Consider the following 19,425-nt stretch of genomic DNA (forward strand, 5'->3'; position numbering starts at 1 on the left):
ATTACATTCAAGGGAGAAAGGACACAGAGCCAAATACCAGCCCTTTGAGGAACTTCAATGCACTGTATTTTATTGTTCCAAATAAAATGAAAAACTAAATATGAAAGGGACTTAATATAGCATTCAGACTGGATTGGTGGTGCAGGTTGGGAAATGTTCCCACTTACTGTATCTCAGAATAATGCAGTGGGAGAAGGAAACTTTACCTATTTGATTCTTTAAATGCAAATTAATTCTTTTACTTGTCAAAATGTTATCAAAACCCCAGTAGAAAGAACAGACTATGCTTTAAAAAAAGCAAACAAACTAACAAGACAGCTTTGATTTGAAATGAAAACAAACAACTATAAAAGGATAGGCTTTCATTATGCTGGAGACCTTGGCAGTCTTGCAGATATCTTCATGAATTAATCACTGAAAATCTTAACACAAACAAATCATGCATTTTTCAATGCCAATATTCTCTAAAGAGTACAGCAAATGGTTATTAAAACATAGTTCTTTAAACTGCTTGCATCAGGAATCTCTTTCATGCACAACTAACGGAATGAAATGTGTGACAGTCCCTGTAATTTGGCAAAACCAAAGAAAATTGTGAGTAGATACTAGCAGTATGTCACCAAGTGTTAACGGTACTAAAATCTGTTAATGAAACTACTACACATATCATAAACAGCAAGAGTTCTGGAATGCCATGCAGCTTTTAAATTATTAGCACTAATTAGCCAAATAATAATAAAAAAAAAAAACTGGGAAACACATTAGAAGGGAAGACAAGTCTACCTGTATTACTGTGTCAAAATTACATTTCCAAACAAGCAATTAGTGAAGACTACCTTTCAGCCCAATAAGCCGCATGTAAAACGGGACGGCTTCATTACAGTGGCTTCCTAATTAAAATGTAAAGGCTGCTGATCATTGCATAATTAAACAACATGTCATGTGGTTTCATCTGGCAATTGCAAGCAGCTAGGTCTAAAATCATTAATGACTAAGACATCGTCTAAACGAGTCCAGAGATTGCAGAACTACATTCTGTCAGAACAGAGAGTATCCTATGGTCATTATGGAGATAATATCCTCCAAAGGGACTGTTATGTACAAAATGTTGAGGTTCTTTCTCTCAAAATGACTGACTTTTTTTAAATCCAGTTTTCTTACTAATTAGCCTAAAAGAAAAAGGCTAGCAGGGCTAATTAGCTTCCAACTACTATAATCTAAATATGAAGCTACAGAACCAAAGATTTTCCCTGTGGATGTTCTTAAAGTTTTTCATAAGTAAAAGCTCTGGTATTGAGAAATCATTTGTTAGGTAACCTTATGCCTTGATTGAGAATCCCTTGTGTGGCCTCTCACTTTACAGAAAATCTGAGGAGCAAAACCATTTGCAGCACTAGTTCTGTGTTCTCTATACCACAAGAGGTCCATACAGCATTCACTGATGATGCACAAGAATACTAAGAACCAAACATGAATTTGTAATACTGGGAAATTACTGGAGAATCAGCAGCAAGGGGAGGTGAGGGGAATTGTTTTGAAAAATAATAATGCCAGTCACAAGAAGAGCAATATTATTGTGAAAATATACAGTACTCTCCTTCAATACTCTGGAGTATAAACATGTAATGGACAAAAGTAACATTATCACAAGTTCCTTTGAAAAACAGAGTAGATGGGACCTTTTACAAGCAGCCAGAAACAGTATCTGTTCCACAGCCCGGACACTACTTCGCAGTGCATCTTCCACTCTTCTCACATCTCCTATGTGTATCCTTCACACACACCTTTACTGCAACTGGGAATTCAGGTGACTTCTTTTGATCACTTTGATGCTAAAGTCATTCAAGGACTTTGCCATTTGAAAGTAAATAATGCTGAATCTAATTGAAATTAAAAGAGAACAACTTGGCAGGAAAATTAAGAAATAATTAAATGAATTTAGGGGAGAAATCACAAAAAATATAGCAACAACAAATATCTGAAAATAGCAGATGGATAGTAATCTGAAAAAAAAAAAGGTGAACATTTGGTGAATGCAGTGCACATTTTTTCTCACCTCAGAATACTTATTTCAACTTGTCGGCTTCTCACCAAGGCTTGGTGAACACAAAATGAATCAGTCCAAAATCCTGGTTTGAATTTCACTTTTGGTTCTTTCTTTCATATGTACAATATGTACATTTTCATGTTTTAAAGTGTCAGAGAAATTCATCAGAAACATAAACTGCCATGATGAACACTAAAAGTGAAAGAGAACTCTAAGAAAAAGATTATCCCTTCACAAAGTGGTTTTCCACTACAAAGTTTAAGTGTTATTTCCAGCATTTTACTGCTTGTTCTCTCCCTCTCTATCAATTCTATACCCTTACAAAGATAGAAAACTGATCCAGCTAAAATAACTATAAGCAATGTAAAGTCTGTGACAAAGACAAGAAGTTAGCCACCAATGCTTCTTACTGACTACTCATGAATTGATGCTATGAAAGCTATTTAACTCAAAACCACAAGAAAAAAAAAAAAATATATATATATATATTCTAATCGAACTATGCATTTCCTCTCTGAGGTTTCTGTGTTTCTCACGGTTCAAATTTTGTACTGATCTGATGGCACACATTAACATTTTGATTCTTCCTCTTCATTTTTGATCTAATAATTGAAATCACCTTGATGCCAAGAAATCACCTGGAATCACCCTGGAAACCTCTATATTCCTTCTCCTGTCTCTAACCTAAGGTAAGTTATGCTGTAGAGAGTTAAAGAATGAATCCACTTTGAGCTTGCTGCAGAACAGTTATCAACTATGTGTAGTTACTCTGGAGATCCTCTCTGGTAGAATTACAACTCAGAAAAGTATTATAGTAGGAAATCCTACTCTTTCCTTATTTATTCTCTTGTGAATGTTAACTTTTGGCCTTGTATCTAATGGTTTTACTCCTTACAAAGACCTGACAGCAATTGAGTTAAACAATACCGCCAGAAAGAAGTGATGAAAGAAGTGAACCATAACACTAACAGGGTTGTGAGACTCCTGACATGTGAAATCACTGACTGAGAACAGATCATTTCAGATGCATTTCACCCAAAACTGTATCCAACTACTTTGCATTAAAAACAAACAAACAAACAAACAAACAAAAAACATTCAGAATGGCAGACACATTTCCGTATTTTTTATTTCTCAAATTGCTTTCTTTTTTCTATGGAACACTAGAAAACTGGAATTCTGTTCTGGTATCCAAGTAAGAATATAGTCTTTGGCTATAATACATAGTGTCTACAGAGCCAAAGAAGTTAGTGGTAGAAGCTATAGTCTATTATGAGCCCTTCCTCCCCACTATCATTCTTGTATAAGCTGCTAAAAACCCAAGGATGGGAAAGAATCACAGAATCACAGAATTGTCTAGGTTGGAAGAGACCTTAAGATCATCAAGGCCAACCTCTGACCTAACACTAACAAGTCCTCCACTAAACCATATCCCTAAGCTCTACATCTAAACGTCTTTTAAAGACCTCCAGGGATGGTGACTCTGCCACTTCCCCGGGCAGCCCATTCCAATGTCTAACAACCCTTTCAGTAAAGAAGTTCTTCTTAATATCCAACCTAAAACACCCCTGGCACAACTTTAGCCCATTCCCCCTCGTCCTGGCACCAGGCACATGGAAGAATAGACCAACCCCCACCACGCTACAGCCTCCTTTAATGTACTTATAGAACTGATACATACACCATTAAAAAGCAAACACAATAGAATTTCAGCTAACCCTCAGCAGTGGGGCAACAGTAAAGGTTCTGCATGCATATCACTCCTATTTGTATCTTTTCAGTCAGATTCCCAATTTGCATTTGTTGGCTTTTCAGAAGAATTAGTAAACAAGGTGTATGTATGAATGTGACAGCTCCAGGCAGTGTTACTTTATGGGACTTTATATTAGCAGAAAAGAGTCATGAGGGATCAGAAAAAAAAAAAAAAAAAAAAAAAAAAAAAAAAAAAAAAAAAAAACTTTACATTTTTCAAGTATGCCCAAATCATTATCCTTGCAGTGAAGGTCCAGACTCCTGTAAGAAACTGTCCCATCCAGAACACAAACCTTCACAAAGGCTGAGAAATCTGAATAAAATCACTCTATTACTGGGAAACTGTTAGCACTGGCAGCTGTAGAACTGCAAAATGTAAACAGCAAAATACAGCCTATTATTCTTCTATAAAACGAAAAATTCTTAGAGGATATTGAACTTAAAAGAAGAGGCAAAAGGTAAACTTTCAAGAAATTTAGCAATAGCAATTCAAGTTTGTTTAGAGGATGCTATATATATTGGCCCCTAGTAGGGCCAATAGCACTTCTTTCTGTCTGCAGTCATCCTTTCAAAAACTCCTCAGTCATGGATCCAAAACCCATTCTCAGTTAAACCTTGACAGTCTCTCGCTGCTGTCCAAGTACTAGATAGAGGTACCACTGAAGATTCCCTTTACACCTGGTTTCTAAACAATACATTTAGGGCGAACAGTCCAACTACTCCTCTGCAGCTTTCCTTCACCCTTTCTAAAATATTTATCACAGCAAACTGATCTTATTATATGCAGTACATACAACAATAATGGACTGTTAGACAGTTAAGTAGATGTGCACTTCACAAAACTGCAATATATTCTTAACAATTACTTCTCTGAAATCAAAGTGCATAGTTACCAACTCTTCTGAGATCATAGTTGATGCAGTGTTGCTGATTCTGTGCATTCTAGTTAAGGAGTAACAGAGATGAAAAATGAGAATCCTTTCTGGAGCATGCCTAACAGGCAATCTCATAAAGATAGAAATGTGTAAATAGATAGCAGAAAAAAAAAAAAAAAGAAAAAAAAAAAAAGACACAAAAGGAATGTGAATGGGGTTACTGCCTCATCCTTACATGCAATTATTTGCCACCTCACTTATATTTCCAGCTAGCATTCAAGATATAACAGATATGCATTTAATTGTGACCCACTAAAATACAAAATATTAGACAAAAATGTTCACACAAAACTTCCAGCTCTTCAACACATTAAAATACCAGAGTAATTCTAATGCACATGCAGGTTTCATGCTACTGTAATGCCACTGGCTTTATGGTTTTATCGTTTTTTGTGTAGCAAAACTTGTTGAAAAAATTTAGCTGACAACACTAGGGAGAGAGGATACAAAATCCTGAAATTTACTAGGTACAATGAATATCCTTTACCCTTGAAACACATTATCCATCATAGTATTTTCTGACTATTCCTACCAATGTAATCTCCTATTATTTCCTTTTGGTATTCAGATGAGCTATTCAGAAGAGTGTTGTATTGACATTGTCAGATTCCTAAATAGAACGATTTCAGATCACATTGACAACAGTATTTACTTAAAATGAATTGCACCATTTCAGGGAATCAAATAAAACAGAATTTGGTTCTGTATTGTACCTCTTTATGGACAGTGTCCCAAAGCACTTTATAACACAGCAGCTTACCGACAGTGCAGTGAGTGAGTATAGGAAAATTTAGCAGCCAGTATGCTCTCAGCAAAAGCTCTCATATATATTCATAGCCAATAGAAATTCTTTTACTGAGAAGCCTTGTTGCCCAGGAATGCAGGGTTTATTTCTGTTCTTTTTCATAAGAAAGACCTGAGACAAGTTTTACCTCAACAAGATAAGAATCCTCTTAGGCTCTTCATATCAGATGTGTTAACTGGTTTCAGTTAGAAGATGCATTCTTTCACACCACCTAGCAGAATATTGCAAATGGAAGCCTGAACAAAATTGTGCTGAAAATACTTCCATGTTAGAGGCATTCTGAAGTTTAGTGTAACTTACGCTGACTCTCTTGGTGAAACCGTTATGTGTTCTGAAATCTGAAAACAAAAAAAATACAACAACAAAAAAAAACACACACATATACTCCTGCTGATTTTATTACAGACAATAAAATTCCTAGTGCTGTCAATTTAAGTCAGTCAATTAAAAATCAGTGAAATAGGAAACGTATCCCTACCAATTCACACACACACAGACAGTTAGCACATGTTACATCACAGCTAACATATAGGAAACACCAGAATCTAAGTTGTAGAACTGAAATAACAGAAATGAAACTGACAGTCATTCTGGAATTATTCATTCAAACTCTCACAGAGCTTGTGAAGAGACAAATATAGCTGCAGATTTTCAGAAAAAGGAATGTTTCAGACAGTGATATATTTATCTTCCCTGCCAATATCAAGATCTCCAAGTTTTAGCTTCAGAGATGGGTACTTAACTCCCACTTCCCATGGAATTAGGATCATGTAATTACGTGTTTTACCCAGCCCACAGAAATGATTATTTCCAAGGCCAGCATCACCACTCCTACTCACATCCCATCTGTCTGCCACTCCCACTCCATCCACAGACAGCTCCAATTGCTGCTTTTAATTCCATCTGAAATGACTCCTCTTTATTGTCTGATCTTGCAACAGTTTTCAGATTGTATGTGGGGTTTGTTTGTTTGATTGTTCGGGGGGTTGCTTTTCTGTTGTTGTTTGTTTTCACTGTTGGAGAGATTTTGATTGCCAACTCCAACCAGGCTCTTGAGTGGTACAGCATTACTTTTGTAGCAGGGAATGGACGTTGTGGAGAATAACCACAGATAATAATGGCTTAACATTGTTATCTCTATGTAAAATATCCAAAATTAACATTTAATGAAATTAACATCACTTAGTGCAGTGCATCCACTAAGGGTCACAAACAGTGTTCTAGAATCTAATGGAAGCCTTCTATTATGCTAGTGCTGTCCAAATCATTATTTATCTTTTTGCTAGTACCATGTATCTTCACTTCAGTGCTGCCTCCGAACTTAATTACTTGGCTTCCCTCAGGGCTGCAAACTGAGGCAGCTTCAAAATGAGGGTGGCTTATATTAAATATATTTTAATTACTGTCTTCTACATCCGTAACAGTAAAGGTGGTTCTGTTAATCAAAGGGAATGAATTTTCCGTCACTCGGATCACTAGTAAGTTGCTTTGTGAACACCAGGTATTTCTATGTATGTCCAATTTCAAATAAATTATACAACTGCTTTCTTAAAATCACAAACATCCATGGAAACTAGGAATCATAGGTCTGTAAAGATAGTTGAAAACCAGGGTGCAACTTGTCTCCTGACTGGCTGCATTGTTAGTACAGAATAAGAGCTATTAATTCCTTCCGATCTGTAGAAATTCAAGCATCCATGCAGAAGACCAGGACTCAATGCTGAAAAAGGGCACTGTTCTTATTCTTTCAGGTTTTATTTTCAAAGACATTTTCACATTTATTTGAATTCTTCAATGTACCTAAAGACATATTTATAACTTATTTGATTCCATCTGAAAAAGAACCAGAAAAATGTCCTGCATACTAGAGTTGAATGAAACTTGTCAAGCTTGAGTTCAAATTCATCCCTGTTATCTTCAACAGGTAAAATAATCCCTAAATACCAACTTCAACTTTGCAGCTAAAAAATAAATCAAGCAGATCTTCATACAGTCATGAACTTTCCAAAGAATGTATATATGAATCTGTCAAGTCCAGACCCCTTTAAACAATGCTGTTTGCTATAAAGCATGACAATAGCAAAGAGCATTGATACAGCACTTCTGCAGGTCACACGTCAAATATGGTGGACTAGAATGTCTGAAATAACCTGTTTAATTGTTTTTATTTTGTTTGTTTTCCCTACCCCTAACAAATACTTGCATTCATTCCACCTCTAGATGCTGACATACTGTTAAAGTAAAATAAAGTAAAATAAAGTAAAATTTAATTTAATTTATAAATAAATAAATAAATAAATCAAGGTTTCAAACTTGAAAGAAGGTGATAGAAGAAACATTGGAGATGATTACCTAAACATTAAAAGTAAAGTAACCTGGAAGATAGTAAAAGTGGGAAGAACAGCATCATTTCACCTCCTCTGTACATTTTAAAACAATCACACAGGCAGACTTTCAGTATACTCTCACACTGCATTGGATACTGGAGTTATTGGGCAGCTAATGGCCAGAGCTGAAGTCACCTGGAAAAAACTGCATATAGTTTAGCCAACTCTAAACTTCATTTTCTCTGACCCTGCATGACACTAACTGAGGGTTTTGAGGATGGCATATTAACTATCTGAACTATTTTGGGATCAACACTTTTTTCCATGGTGACAGGTGATTTTGAGTTTTCCTTTTACAAAAATAATTTAAAAAAAAAAAAAAAAAAAAAGGTCTTGGCATTAAATTTTACATTAAAAGCAACAGGAAACCTTCTCAAATTGTTCAAGTCATAGTCATTTTCTTTATATGGAGCATTCTGATAATACTTCTCCATATCTTTAGGCATTCTAGATCTACAGTGAAAAAAAAGAATCAGGCTCAAACTATACTATTCCTTCTGACAATCAGTAATAAGTCACTGAGAATATCCACCAAAAAAATCCACCAAAATCAAAGGTAGTCTTCCTAAAGCTGCAAACACGTACCCTAATGCTCTTCAGTTACTCATCCAATATAAAGAAACCCAAGAACAAAAGACAAACTTTGCAATCTTGATTTTGGCAGATGCTGCCTATACATTTATGCTATTTCCAAGTCACCACCAAAGTTCACCAAACATTTAATTTAAAAGACCATATTTACAGCTCATTCTTTTAGTTTCCAGCAAGCTGACTGTTCTAAAGAGTCTTGCAGAAGTGCATGGAGACTGGCAGCTCCCCAGACAGCACTGAGACGAGATTAAACTTTGACATTTCAAATATCACTGTTAAAAAACATGTACCAAATACAATGGCTGATTGGATTATGGGTTTACCAGCTACATTTAAACCACAATCCTAGCAATGCAGTTACCTTAGATATCAAAACATTACCTAAAGTAAATATACAAACTACAGTGCTCCTGTTCTCCTAACGTGGTTAGGCATCTCTGCACACCACTTTGCAATAAAGAACTCTCTCTTATGGAAAATAGTTGCTGAACAATGACATCTGCTGATACTACAGCCTGTTATACGTTTTATTAGAAGCCTCCTATTCTCTCTCACGTTCATATGCCCCTAGTAGCCTGCAGAGTAACTCCAATGCATCTGAGAGAGCAAAAGCTTTGGGTTAATAATTCATTCTTAATAGTCTATATTTTCATGCAGTATGTATCCAGGTGATGCTACGCTTAATATAAGTTTAAGCCGTCAGACAAAAAAAAAAATAAATACATAAAAGGAAGCACTTATGCCTTTGTTTTAAGTGTGAACCCCAGAATAATTTATTCATAACACTACAATGAACTGTCAGCTATCTTGACAACTGAAAATGAAGTGTACTGCAATCCTTGAAAATTCCCCAGATTTTTTTGTATTACAAGAACAGAGAGAAAATGAACACATTGAAACCCACAGCCAGACTTCACCTGCACAGAAACTTCTTTCAGATGCCACTACATTAGGATCTGTAGAACCCTTAAGTCATAACAGCCCATCAGAAAAAAAAAATCACCTGAAGCAATCTCAGCATATCTAAAAATGTTCAACTGTCCTTTTGAAGCAGTAATTCAAGCATTTAAACCCAGAAAAAAAAAAAAATCTTGACAGAAAATACAAGGAAAAAGGCATGTTAGTGGAAGAAAAACTGCCTTAATTGGGTAGTTACGAGTATTTGATAGGATTATAAAAAGGCAAAACTGTCAGAATGCAATTCTTCTCCTGGCCACTGGCCAAAGCAGTGCAGATTTTAGAGGAGAGAATAAATAACCACAATTAGTACAGCCTCTCCCGCACAAGAAAATTTCAAAATAGTTTTTAGCATTTCATTTTTATTTGTATGAGGGGGAATTTTCACTCACTTTATAGTTTCCCACTTAATTTCCTCAGTATTTAAGTCCCTGTCTATAAAAAGGAACATGCCCCAGTGAAATGCTACTGATAGCCAGCAGCATCAGTACACATTTGTAATGTGGATAAGCAAATAATTGCACCAGGAGAATTTATCCTTATTTGAAACATTCTGCTCCTGCAAAAAGAAACTTTCCCAGAAGCTGCACCGGTTTAGGTACATCAATGACTCAGCTGCAGCTGGAGCTAGCATCCACCACAGAAAAGCTTTGGAAGGATTAAAAGTAATGGGTCAGCAGAAGCCCCCTGCTGCAAGACTTTTATTCATCTTCATCTACCATCCTTATCTCCTCTGCTCCACATGAGCCACAACTTCCTTCTTCTCCAAATCTTAACCTGCAATTTCTAAAGTCTAACCATTCTTCTGACCTAAAAAAGCCTGCTGTAAGGAAGGAGAAACTCCCCAGGAAGGAAAGGTAGAATGAAGATCCCAATCCATGTTCAGTGCCACTGAGATGTGGCTTAAAAAAACATCAGGAACAAAAAACACTATATCACACACACAACCTCACGTCACTTGACATTAAGCCTGCAAAGCTGCCACAATTACTATCCACCCAGTGGAAAAAGGACGTTTCCACTTAGTTACAACGAAGAGTCATGCAAGACCTTCCTGTCTGCTGCCTCTGACAAGCAAGAAATGTTCCTTCCCTCCCCATAGGCGACATACTTATTTGCAGTATTTGTTGATTACAACTTCTATATCAAATGCACAAAGAAATACACAAGGAAAATGAGGTTGTACATTCACCCATCAGGGCTCAGAGCCATATTTCACCTGAGCTTAGCCTTTCAATGGCTACCATTAGTTTAGTAATTTGTCCGTTTATATTTATATTTTAGGCATACCACGTATGTGGGTATCAGACATATGTTTTATCCCCAGCAGACATCATCAGTCATGCAGACAGTTTTCCCATTGCTCTCTCAACTTTTTTCCATCTCGGCAAAGAAATATTTGAATTAAGAAAGACTTCAGAGCTATATGTTTGATAGCTTCTGCTGTTACCATTCAACACATCGGAGGACATGCGGGATGAAAGTGCTTGAAGCCAGCTATGTACATGTAGGACTAACATCTTCAGGTGAGGACTCCCCTTTCCATTCCCCTCCCTCCTATGTGTATGACTTCCTCAGTCAACTTGGGAATGACACGGTGACAGCAAAAGAAGTAGCAACTGTGTTAGCTGCATTTCTGGTGGGTCCACAGGGACAAGTCCTTTCAAGCAGATAAAATACATGGCATTCCCGTATTTCTCTTGGTCCTCGTAGTCAAGGCAGCACTTTAGTAGTAGGAGCTATCCAATACAGACATTTCAGAAGAAATATCATCTGTCTTGTCCCAGTATTCTGTCTTTTATCATAACTGTGCATTAAATATTAATAGCTGCTAGTATGCCAGACAAAAGAGCCTCTTGACTTATCCCGAAAATGGTTGCAAAGCAGAAACCATAGCATTTTGCAGTATAAACCTCATCTTCACCACTTTCAATGGCAGACTAATGTATTTAAGTGATATCTAGTATCCTTGCATTTCCTCTATCTGGGATTTTCAACTTCCAGACTGGAATTTCCAGTCTTAACAGTTCTGATAACCTTACCAGGTATCCTCAACTGTGAAGAAAAAAGCAGCTGCACCAAATCAGATCGTCTTTTTACTGAAAGTTCATGAGTCAAATGCACACACTCAGCACGTAGACACGTTTCTATCTAGAAAATCTTAGAGTACAAGAGAATTTGCTTTCCAAGCTTCAAAACTTTATAGGTATTCTAACAACCGATCAATATGCAAAGTATCTGTTTAATATCATTAGCTGAAGAATACTCCTTTGTTTTTTTGCGGAAGTTACCAAAAGTTACCAAGTTACTTGATGCTCCAACACTGTAAGAAGGATTGCCACTCCTAAGATTTAGTATCTATTAAAAACATACTTAATTTCATATGGCATGTTGTAGTGTGTATAACAGCTTAGTAGAATACGTGTTCTTGGTTCACCAACAGCCAATACACCTTTCCTTCTTCACGTAGCTCTTCTGTTCTCATATACAGCATTCTAGTCTAGTAAAAAACAATCTTTTTGAATGTGTATGACATTTCAAAAAAAACAAAACAAAACAAATCCTTCTCTCTCCCCTCAGTCCACCCCATACCACTAGAATAACTTCTCCCTCCTTAATTCACAGTTATGCACATTCGACTCAGTATAGCTGTAGTGTATAAAGGTAGAGTAAGTAACTGATGGTATCTTCCATTCTTACTATTACAGCTTCATTATCTAAAATAAATCAAACTGAATGGAAATTACAAAGAATATCTATGCCATACAGGCTGAAGGAAGATTTTCAAAATTATCCTTCTATGATTTTGAGGAATCTAATTACCATCACAATCCACCTTCGTCTGTGGTGTATTATAAGAGGCAGCTGGTACTGTTGGATTCATAATATTATACTCATCTCTTACCTATAAGTAGCCAGCAAGGGCTACACTAATCAACTAATTGCCTTTTTTTTTTTTTTTTTTTTAAATGAGAAAGCTCAGCCAAAAGACAGCTTCCCTTAAATGAACTAGTGAAGATTCAAATATCAGCACATATTACACATACTGTCAGCCAGTATAATTGCTATATATAATACAGAATAATTATTCTAAAAACAATTATTCTAAAATTAGGAGCTGGACTGAAACTACCATCAAGTAGCCCTTAGTGATACAAAGACCAAATGTACTGATCATGGTTGTACTACCATGCAAATTACATAATTACAAACATTTTCCATATAAGCTTTCATGTGAAGGGCCCATAAATAGGCTGAGTTCCTACAGTTGTTTTTCTCTGCCAAGAGATTAAATCAAGGCTGAAAAATACATTTTGAACTTTACCAAACATTAGTACTCTTCCAAAATAGCATTACAGAACCTTTATTTCTATTCTTTTTTTTTTTTCTCTACCTTTTAAATTCTATTTAAAATTCATGAAAATGCCAAAATTTTGGGCGATGATTGCTGATAAAAACAGGTCCCATTATCAAAATATAATAGGTCTGATACAGTAGAAAGAGAGATTCAAAATTCTGGTCTTTCTGAGGGACACAAGCCTGAATGATTGTATCTGAATAGTTCTTCCCTGAAACCAAAACATGCTGTATGAAGTCAGCATATGCTTCATGCCTCCCACCCTGCCCAAATGCTTATGATGAATCAGCACTTTCTCATCAGAGAAAAAAAGATCAGGTATACTCACTGCACTCACAGTATGTGCAATTTAAAAGTATACATTTTTCTTCCTCAAAAAGTATTGAGCAGTAAACCTGCTATTTGTTCTTCAATTACAAGACAAAAAAGCAATGTAGATATACAATGCAAATTTAAAAACAGTGCTTTAAAATAAACTTTCACTAACAATTCAAATAGTAGCGAGTTTTTACAAATAGCAGATACACATACCTTTTAAGTGAAAATAATGGCCACAAAAAACGGTCTATTTACCTGCTGCTACTTGTTAAATTGCCTTTAGGTTGTATTTAAATGAGCACTGTCATAATTTTAAAATATTCTCCTGATCACAGATACACAGCACTTAAATATAACAGTGTAAATATCTTGCTTGGTTTGTTTCCACATTTCTTACAGTTTCTATATTTAGGCATTCCATGATTCATACTTACTGGTTTGAAATCTATGTAAAGGACATATTCTATGAATTACAAAAATTGACTAATACAAACTTTCAAAATAAAAAAAAATCTGTATTGTTTAAAAGACTTAATTATAGGATAAAGAACTAAGCTCATACAATAAGTAAATTTGATTTATGTTTTGCATCTAAAGATCACTGATATTAAGTGATATCAAGTACTCGCTTGTCTCAGTTTATCTTAAACAGAAGTGAGGGTAATGGCACTTACAAAAGAGTCTAGAAATGATAAATTACATCTTATTGTATGAAGTCAAAGGTTAAACTTATTATTGCTCACCACAGGCCAACCTTAACCCCAGGATTAATGCCATAAACAAAAAAGAAAATTCAGTTTGCACACAATGCACTGGGATAATGTCTCTGAAGAATTACAAAAGTGAAATGATGCCCCCTACTGCTACCAGAAAATGTTTCTGTATAAGCAGGGTCTTTTGGTTCAAAGGGAAATTATCATGTAAAACCAATGAACATGTATTTTCAAACTAACCAGTGCTCATTAGCATGACATATGCCAAGGACAATTTATTTATTCTCTGGCTTTTAATTAAAATATATGAAGAGTTTTGCCTTGTAGAGGAAACTCTCAGAAACAAACAGCTAGAGTGAACATAAAACCTACAGTTCATAGAAGTTTCTTTCTTAAAGAAACCATATAAACTTGATTTTTCTTAACATATTTCTGAATAAATCACATTTCAAGTAACTTCTATAGAGCAATGATGTTTCTCAATTAGTGAAGCTGAATCGATCTGTCAGCGACAAGGTGACACAATTCATTAACAACTAACCTAGGTCACACAGTGCCTCTGAGGTGGGGCAGACCAACTCAGTGGGTAGTTCTGGTACCACAGCTACAATAGTAAGGAGTTTCTTGACGGGCAAGTAAGGCACCAGGGTTACAGTATGAAATGTTTTTCAGGGAAAGAGATCAAACACTGAAGAACTATTAACCAAGTCCTTTTTATTCATTCCGTGTTCAAGTGACAAAAGACCCAATGATACCAACACAGTTAACTCCCATATTACATTGCTGTAAGCAAAAAATAATCCGGAGCTTCTTAAAGGTATTTGGAAAGAACTGCTCTATTCCAAAGTAACTTAGTCATATAAATAGGCATTGGGTACATTATTGCCTTCAACAATCTGATCTTTGGCATGACTGAGAATCTTTAAAAAGATAAAATCCTAAAATTTCTGTCACCTTTACTTGTTCAAGGACTGCAGAGTGAAAAGACTACACTTCAAAATTGTTTACAGTACAAAAATAAACAAAATTAAATCAGTCAGCATTTAAATCAGTAAACCATTAATCCCTTTCTGATCCTCACCTAATAAAAATCACTATCAGTTAACTGCACTCAGAAGCAATACACAAGTTTAAATAAATATAAAGTGTTTTAAGTCATAGGGGATGGTTTTAAACCACTGAACAGTAGACATTGACCAGGCAGGGAATTCTAACAATAATATTTTATCTCCATGGCAAAACTGCATTTAGCAGTGCTCAAATGCAGTCAAAGATAGTGCTGACTTCTTGTACTTATACATTTATGAAAAGGTTTGCTGTTTTAGGACTTAATAGACTGCAGATGACTGGAGACTGACAGGATACCAGTAGAAGGAAGTTCATGATATAACTTACAGAAATTTCCAAAATTTCATCTATCATATGAAATAACTTCCAAGTTTCTCCAAGAGTTTGATGTAGGAGCCTTCATTAGAATACAAAATGTAGAGCTAACTTCTATGATGTCTGGTGGAGCAGGGTGAAATGGGATCATACCTTCCTGAAAACGCCTTCTTTTCTTCCACCACTGCTAATACAAGCACATAAAAAGAGGCATCCCATTTCTCGAAATATGCTTTCTAAATGTTAGAGGGTTAAAGCAATTCCCAGAGGTCTCTGTCTAGAAAAAGCCCTTCACTGATATTTAATTAAACTATCTTTGCTCTGTGACATGCAGTAAAATACACTGGAATCAAATGTTAACGCATCACTGTTTTTATGTAAAGAAGGACAGCTCAGTTTGCTATTTTCACCACTATTATGCAAGCCTAGCATGTCCAGTTGGTTCACATCAAATTTAACTGAAATTGGTGAAAATACTCTATTTTACAACAGCTGACAATTAATCCCACTTTAGAGTATTCTCATAGAAAGCCTGTAAGCCTTGGAGCTTATTACACACATTACACCTTCCAACTGTTGGTGCTGCTGTCCACCAACTTTACACTGGAGTAAACCTCCCAGAAGAGCAGAACCCCCCTGGAAGGCCCCAGCCCAAAAGCAGTCAGCTACCAAACAGGCACAGTACATGCAAGAACACTGCTTAGCCACCACTGTCAGTGCTTTACAGAAAGGCTTTAAATTCCTGTAGTGAGAATAGGAGCAAGATATTCATTTATGAAAATAATAATTTAAAAAAAAAAAAAATCAGGCTGCAGAAGTAAACCATAATGGATTCTAAGTCTAGCTTTTCACGAACTAAAGAAAAATTATTTGAAAGAGCTTTACCAAGACTACCACTTTCCTTTTTGCAATTGCAGAAACTTTGCTAAAGTTAACCACTTCTTAATTCACAGAGGGGCAATTGAGCAAGCACACTTTCTTTGCAGCTGAAGCTGGGCTATATATTCCTCAGACAGCTGCATGAGGGTGACTTCCCTTCAAATACCACTTGTCATCTCTGTAAGTCATTCAGTGGTGTTCAGTGCCCTCTCACAACAATTATATTCTTAACATGATCAGGTGTTTTGGCAGCTATTCCACTGAAGCCATAGCATTTAAATACACAGCAAACATATAGTATGGCACCTTTGAAGTGACTCATAATAGAGTTAAATATTTACATTTAAAAAAAAAAAAAAATGTCTTCTGGAATATTTCCCAGACTAAATACCAGTCTCTGCCAATACACCTGCAGCTTTTTGTAACTAATTAGGAAACTCCAGCAAACAGACTCAAAAAGCCTCAAAAAACAAATACAAATTCCATTATGCAGAGAAAAATATTACCAATTTTCAGCGACTGATGCATATATAATTTCAATACTTTTGTCTTTTCTTTTATAAAGATTCAAATGTTCACAACAGATTCTTTTTAAAATAGTTTGGAACAAAAATAAAAAAGTAATCAATTAAAACTAAGGGACAGAAAAGGTTTAATAACAGAAACTGCTAGTTACAGAACCTACGCTTTGGATTATTTTCAAAAGGTTTGGCTCTTGATACTGAAGAAATAAGTGAAAAAAGCTTTGATCTATGAGTTCATTAAGGCCTCTGCATTGCAATAAGCTCCACAAAAGGGAAACCTTCTTAATCACAAGTGTCACCAGGGCTTCAAGCAAGTATAAAGTCTGCCAGGCATAACTGGAGACATGAAAAAAGGCTAGAAGTTCATCCTTATAAAGCATTGTAAAGTTATTTTATATCAAACCATTTCTTGTCGTTTTGTACTTCTGTAAACAAACAAAAAATAATTCAAGCATATAGCAAAATCCCCTAATGAAAGTTCGATATAATCAGAAACTGTCTCAAGTTTTAGGATTATATTACACAAAGATTTGAGAGCCCTAGCATGGTTGTTTTTCTGGTCGGAGATATATGGAATTTAAGGTATTGATTTAGAAATATTATGCAACTATATTATTTATGTTATTACTACCAATTAAAGTTTCTGCTACTCAAATTAATGCAGGATATTTTCTATAAACCAGTATTGTAGGTCTCCACCCTGCAAAGAGTAGAACATATATTTAAATCTATGCATAAGAATAACCCCAGTGAAGACCATACGACTAATGATGAGGATCATAGCAGAATCTGTAAAGTGCATCATCATAGACTGCACAGCTCTTTATGATCAGAAATAACTTAAAGATTCTATTTCCACATTGTTTGAACTAGCACAGGTCCTATTTCAAGTATACAACTCAAGTCCAAACACTTCAGGAAGACACAGTTTCACAAAACCATTTATACAACTATTTTTCAATTGCAGGCATTTTAATGCAAAGCAAGAAGTTGTAGGTGGCAGCTGAAGCAAACTATTTTAAAAGATTAAATTAAAAAATACTTATGGATTACAGTATTTCTCTAACACTAATACAAATAATGCCAACAACTTGCTTACTGTACAGTCAGAACCATTTGTGAGATGTCCCATTGGTGTTCCAGCTGGAAATACAAGAGCAGGCACTGTCACCAATTGCCTCGACGGCTACCAGTTACATGCTGCATTTTGCCTTCCCTCAAGTCAGTTTACAAGATGTGCCCAAAAGGTCAGGAAACTGAAATCTCCCCTCCAACTGAACAGGGCCTATCATTCTGGATATTCTACTGTAAACAGCTTGTAGGTAGGAATAGTCTTTCTTCCTTGACAAATCCTCTTTGGAAGCAACCTATTATAAAAAGTACCAGAATTTCTGGTGTTCTCAACCTAGCACATGTCTGGTTTTAGTACACCTGAATATAAGCTTGGGACAAGAGGCTTACAACTCCTACGAAGTATGAGAAAGGTTAAGTCTGCAGTTTCAAAATGGGGGAAAAAGAAAAAAAAAAAGTAACTGATACAATCAAAATATTTTTTCGAGTTCTCAGTCACAACAATGCAGGATGAAAAATCCAACTTGTTTTACAAACATTCAAAGCCCCAAAGAATCCAACTGTTTACATTTATCTTTGTTTGTAAACAGAAGTAAGCCTTTTCTATAATATTGGTCTTTTCCACTTAAAAAGGGCTTTAGTTTGTCCTGTATGTTAAAATGTCACATGCTACTTAGTCTTATCATATCTTACAGAACCATAGTCACTCAGAATGACTTCCCTGGAAGCAGTTTCAGGCCATTGCAATGATGTAAATAACCTCTGAACACAGACTATAAAGAATTCTTTCAGAATTATACAGATTACAGTAAATTCAGCTCTGAGAACAAGTTTTATAACACACAGTGTGGCAAAACACCACAAGAAAGTATAAAGAGCACTAAACATTATCCACTTTGTTTTGAAAACAGTAAGCTTTCAGCTATCCTAGGACATTCAAAAAGGCAGTGTTGACATAATAGAAAGAAATTAAAGAATTTTCTTTCAGATTGTTAATTATATTTTGTATCTCAAAATACTGTGCTTTGTGGGTGGTTTTTTTTTTTGTTTGTTTGTTTGTTTAATATAAAGCTTGTTTATAATTTCATGTGCGGTTAATGGTCTATAATGCAACAACGGCTGCAGTGACCACAATTTAACAGTTGATGGCACCAATCACCTCAAGAAATTGCCCAGCTGAGCATTACATAATGTGAATGCTGGAGAAAGGGAGTGTTATGGAATTTAACTGAAAAGGGAGCATAAAACGTAAATTTCTAAATAGGGATACAAGTGTCTTTGGAGGAAAGGTATTATATATTTATTACTTTTCCAGTGTAGCATGAAGGGTACTAAAAAAAAAAAAGAAGTAGGTTTGGATACAAAACCATAAAACATTCACCCTCCCTTTGGAGGCCACATTTAATGAACAGCTGCCAAAAACTAATTTCACAGGAATAACAAAGAGATAGATGATACGAATGGGAAAATGGGAATCATGTAATCGGGGAGAACACAAGATACTTCTCAAGGGTGAGAAAAAAAAAAAAAAAGAAAAAAAAAAAAAGCCTTACGTGTTTACTCCTTTCTACAACAGTTATTCAGTTTTATCAACTCCAAGCACTGAAGACTCTAGTAAAGCCACAGAGCTACTTTTAATAAACTAATTTTATCCTTTACATTTCAAGAGTTTTTGTTTGCTTGCTTGTTTTGGGTGTTTTCTTTT

Source organism: Netta rufina, assembly GCF_964035555.1.
Source record: "Netta rufina genome assembly, chromosome: 13".
NCBI lineage: Eukaryota > Metazoa > Chordata > Aves > Anseriformes > Anatidae > Netta > Netta rufina.